The sequence below is a fragment of the Marmota monax genome, unplaced genomic scaffold (assembly GCF_021218885.2).
Source record: "Marmota monax isolate L192 unplaced genomic scaffold, Marmota_monax_Labrador192_F-V1.1 WCK01_AAM20220418_F8-fsc00073, whole genome shotgun sequence".
Lineage (NCBI taxonomy): Eukaryota > Metazoa > Chordata > Mammalia > Rodentia > Sciuridae > Marmota > Marmota monax.
Window position 1 is genome coordinate 75,948 of NW_026692846.1, and position 6,000 is coordinate 81,947.

Sequence of the window (6,000 nt, forward strand, 5' to 3'; positions counted from 1 at the left end):
CCTAGCTTGTGTGAGGTACTGGGTTTGATTCTCAGCACCACATATAAATAAATAAAATAAAGGTCCACTGACAAATAAAAAAATTTTTTTAAAAAGATGCAATAATATGAATTTTACATTAGGCTAAAGGAAACAGGAAATATTTTTATTATTTTTAGACGCTAAAGTATAAATATTACATTAATATTAAAGATTAAAGACCATAGAAAGACTATTTTATTAATTATGGTACTATATTCCATAATATTACATTAGCATTAAAGGCTACAGTGCAGTTTTTATATTACCTTGAGATTCTGTAGTATGAATATTATTTTATTACAAAAAGCTACAGGGAGCTATCATATTAATTTTGGATGATATAACTTGGATATTATATTAATATTAAATGCAAACTGGGCAGATATAATGTTATTATATGTACTATAGCATGGATATTACAGAAATATTAAAGGCCACATAGAAGTTTCTATGTTTATTTTAGATGCTCTTATATGGCTATTAAATTAATATAAAAGGTCACAAGGCAACTAAAGTATTAATTTTAGATGCTATGCTATGAATATTTTGTTGCTATTAAAGGGCACATGATATTATTACATCAGTTTTAGATGTTAGATTTTGGACTTATATTAGTAATAAAAGTGAAGGGGCAGATATTATATTAGTTTTATGTACAATACTATTATATTACATTAATATTGGTAATCACATGGCAGGTATTTATTAATTTTAGGTGCCATAAGATAGATATTCTATTAGTATTAAAAGCCACATGGCAGCTATTATATTAATATTAGATAGTAAAATATGGATATCATAATAGTATTAAAGGTCATAGGACATATAGTAGTTATATATGTTATAGTATAGATAGTACATTAATATTAAAATACACAGGGCACATTTTTTATTAGTTTTAGATATTGTACTATGGATGTCACAATAATATTAAAGTCCACTGGGTGGCTATTCTATTTAATTTAGATGCTGTATTATGAGTATCATATTAGTATTAACTGTCCCAGGGCAAGTATTTTATTAGTTTTAGAAGCTATAGTTTTGAGATCTCATTAGTATTACAGGCCACATGGCACCTATTTATTTAAGAGATTATGCTATGGTTATTATAATAGTTTTAAAGACCACAGTGCAGCTATTGTATTAGTTTTAGATGCTATATGTGAACATCATATTAGCATGAAAACTGAATTTAAAGCAATTACATTGGTTCTTAAAGCCACACTATGGATATTATATTAATTGTTAAAGCCCACAAGATAGGTATTTTATTAGTTTTACAGGCCACAGTATGGATATTATTTTAATAATAACAGGGCAGTTTTATTAATTTTTGTTGTTATAATATCTATATCATATTAATATTAAAGGTCATAGGACATCAGTATTAGATGCTATACTAAAGATGTTATATCAGTATAAAAGCCACAGGGCATTAATATATCAGGTTTTTTTGCTATTGTATGGATATAGTGTTAGTATTAAATGTCATAGGGCAGCTATTATATTTGTTTTAGATGCTATAGTATGGATAGTATATTAAAATTAAAGGCCTCAAAGCCCTATCATATTAGTTATAAATTGAATAGTATGGATATTATAGTAGTGTTTAAGGATACAGGGCACAAATTTATTAATTTTAAAATCTATAATATGGGTAATATATTAATTATAATCACCAGAGTGCAGCTATTATATTAACTTTAGACACTATATTATGAATGTCATATTAGTACTAAGGGCACAGAGCAACTATTAGTTTTAGATGCTATAATGTAGATATTAGTTATAAAGGCCACTAGGCAGCTTTTTTTTTTTTTTTTTTTTAGTTTAGAGGCTACAGTATTGATATGAATACTAAAGGCCATAGGGCAGCTATTATATCAATTTCAGATGCTCTAGTATGGATATCAGATTAGTATGCAAGGTCATAAAGTACCTATTAGTTTTAGATGCAGAAGTATTACTAGTAAAGGTCACAGGGCTGCTATTGTGTTAATTTTAGATGCTGTAATATGGCTACTATATTATTAATAAAGTCCACAGGCAGATATTAGTTTCAGATGCAATAATATGGATATTTCATTAGTGTTCAAGGAAACAGGATAGCTATTATATGCGTATTAGAACTTCACTGTAGATATTATGTTAGTATTAAAGACCACAGGGAAGTTATTAGTTTTAGATACTAATCTACAGATTATGAGTATTGAAGACACAGAACATCTCTTATATTAGTATTAGATACTACAGTATGGGATTCATATTAGTATTAAAGGCCAGACTGTAGCTATTTATCAGGAGCTGCCATGTAGGAACCAAGAGCCCCTTAGCCTTGAGTGATGAGAATGTGGCAAGCCAGCCATGGGCTGTGTGTGTGTGAACTATGAGCATTGAGCACACAAAGTGAACTAACCAACATTGCCCCTCTGTCTGGGTGGGCCTCATTCTGGTCTTTTCACTCGCTCTACCTATGATTTCCACACAGCTCATGAGATGAGCATGGTCTTCCTAGATGTCAGTCAATCTGCTGACAGCAGACATCATGAAGTTAGACTCAACTCCTGAAACCTGACCTCTTTGCCCTTTTGGGGATAGACTGTTCCATGGAACCTCCCCCTTGTGTGTTCCCTATATAAGAATAAAGAATTCCAGTGGCTCTCTCTCTCTCTTTCCAAGGACCCTTAAGGTCACAGAGCCATCTCTGGATTACTGAAAAGGTATTTCTGTGTGGTTGTGTGCTTTCTTTGTCATTTTCTTGAGTTATTGGAAGAGTCAGATTTTGTGAACCCAGCATTAGGTCATCAGTAGAATAGATGGTGACAGCTAATTGTATTAGTTTTACATGTTATAATATGGATATTATGTTTGGGTTAAAAGGAAGCTTTATACTAGTGTTAGACACTATGTATAGTTTAACACTAAAGGCTACAGGGCAGTTACTGAATTAATATAAGATGTTATGTATATTACATCAGTAATGAAGGCCAAAGTGCAGCTATTATTTCAGTTTTAGAAGCTATAGTATGATATACTATTAAAGTATGTATAATTACATATTTTAATTAAAGGCCATAGGACAGCTATTGTATTAGTATTAGATGCTATGCTAAGAATATAATATTAATATTAAAAGCCACAGGGAATTAATATGTCCATTTTCAATGCTATCGTATGTATATCATGTTAGTTAAATGTCACAGGTCAGCAGTAAAGGCCACAGGGCAGATATTACATTAGTTTTAGAATCTTCTTTTTTTTTTTTTTTTTTGGTACCAGAGATTGAACCCAGAGGTATCTAACCACTGAGTTACATTCCCAGCTCTTTTTTATATTTTACTTAGAGATGGGGTCTTATTGAATTGCTAAGTGCCTCACCAAATTGCTGAGGCTGGCTTTGAACTCATGATTCCTCTGTCTCAGTCTCCTGAGTCACTAGGATTTTAGATATGTGCCACTGCACCTGGCTAGAATCTATATTATTGATATTATATCAATTATAAATGCCACAGGGAAACCATTAGTATTGGATGCTGTAATATGGATATGTTAGTATTGGATGCTATAATAGGGATATCATGTTAGTATTAAAAGGCACAGGGCACCTATTATATTAGTTTGATGCTATAATTTGGCTATTAATATAAATGGCCACAGGGCAGCTATTCTTTTAATTTTAGATGCTATTGAATGGATATTATATTAGTAATAAATGATACAGGGAAGCTATTATACTAGTTTCAGAGTATATAGTAGGGATATCATATTAATATTAAAGACCATAGAACAATATTATATTAGTTTTAAATGTATAATATGGATATCATATTAGTATGAAATACCTCGGTACAGCTCTGATACCAGTTTTCAGTTCTATAGTCTAGAAATCATATTAATATTAAAGGCCACAGCTATTATCACATATTAATGCTTTATCATGGATATCATATCAGTAATAAAGACCACAGGGGCCACTTTTATATTTTAGAGGTCACAGTATGGATGTTATAAGCTACCATATTAGGATTTGAGGCCAGAGTATGGATATTATATTAATATCAAAGGCCACAGGGAAGCTATTTCATTAATTTTAGGTGTTATAACATGGATATCTGATTAGTATTAAAAGCCAAAAAGGGCTGGAGTTATGGCTCAGTGGTAGAGCACTTGCCTAGCATGTGTGAGGCACTGGGTTTGATCCTCAGCACCACATAAACATAAATAAATAAAATAAAGGTATTGTGTCCATCTAAAATTTAAAAAAAAACAAACCTAAGAACAGCTATTATATTAGTTTGAGATGTTTGGGTATCAATTTTACATTAATAATAAAGATCACAAGGCAATTATCACATTACTTCTAGATGCTATAATATGAATATTATAATAATATTAAAGGCCACAGGGCAGCAATTATATTAACTTTAGATTGCTTATCATGAATATAGTATTAAGAGATCATAAATCAAATATTATTTTACTTTTTGATGCTATAATTGGGATATCATAGTAGAATTAAACAGCCCCCCAGGGCCACTGTTATTTCAGTTTTGAAGCCACAATATTGATCTTATATTAATATTTAAGGATATAGAGCAATTGTTATAATAACTGTACATGCTACACTACAGATATCATAGAGTGTTATAGGCCAGGGACCTGTATTCCCAGCTGCCAACCCATGCAGCTGGCCCACTGATCCCTGTTGAGAAGCAGCAGCCAAGCAGCAGAGAAGAGAAGAGGAGCAAAAACCTGGACAGGCTGGAGCACAGGGGCCAAGCATGGGCCAAAGCCTCAAAGAGCCTGCCATACTGGCAAGGGCCAGAGGCATGAGGGGCCTGAAGTGGGGTAGATGCACCAAGCAAGCCATGGTGCATTGACCTGGCATCCCAAGATGATACTGACCTGTCTTTACTGACCTGTCATTCCAGAGGAACAGGGAGGTAAAGGAAGTAGGGCAAACCTGAATGGGATTCAGGGCTGAAGAATAGTGTCAGTGATTTTTCAATCCCCAATTAGCATAATTGTGGATCAATGGTACTTTTTTCAAATGCTGATTAGCATAAGTTTGGACCAATAGTGTTGACCCAATTGCTATATAAACCTAGACTGGCACACTCAGATAGCAACACTTGTTGGGGCTCCTCTTGCACTACTTGCTCTGTGAGAGTACTGTTTCTATGCCCTCGTGAATAAATTCTACTCTCACACTCATGCATCCTGGCCTGTGGATTTCATTCTTCAAATTCACAAGAAAAGAACCCAGAAAGAAGAAGAAACTGACAGTGAGCTGCTGGGGTCTGCTATGGCACTGGAGGGCAGAACCCACCATTGAAAGCTGCAACCCTTCTCTGCTGTAGAGGCTGCAGCTTGTGCAGATCCCTCTGCCAATAGAGGAAGAAACTCCAGTTTCTTTTCTTTCCTTTTCTTTTTTTTTTTTTGAGAGAGAGAGAGGAAAAATTTTTAATTTTTTTTCTTTTTTTAGTTTTCGGTGGACACAACATCTTTGTTTCTATGTGGTGCTGAGGATAGAACCCAGGCTGCACACATGCCAGGTGAGCGCTCTACCGCTTGAGCCACATCCCAGCCCCTTTTTTTTTATATTTATTTTTTAGTTGTAGTTTAACACAATATCTTTATCTTATTTTTATGTGGTACTGAGGATTGAACCCAGGGCCTCGCACGTGCTGGGTGGGTGAGTGCTCTACCACTGAGCCACAATCCTAGCCCCAAGAAACTCCAGTTTCAACAGGGCAGTAATTATATTAGTTTCAGTTGCCGTCATGTGGATACAATATTAAATGCTGTAGTACAGCTATTATATAAGTTTTAGATGATATTCTATGGATATCATATTAAAATTAAAGTCCTCAGGTCTGGGGTTGTGGCTCAGTGGTGGAGTGCTTGCCTAGCATGTGTGAGACATTGGCTTTGATCCTCAGCACCACATAAAATAAATAGAATAAAGGTATTTTGTCC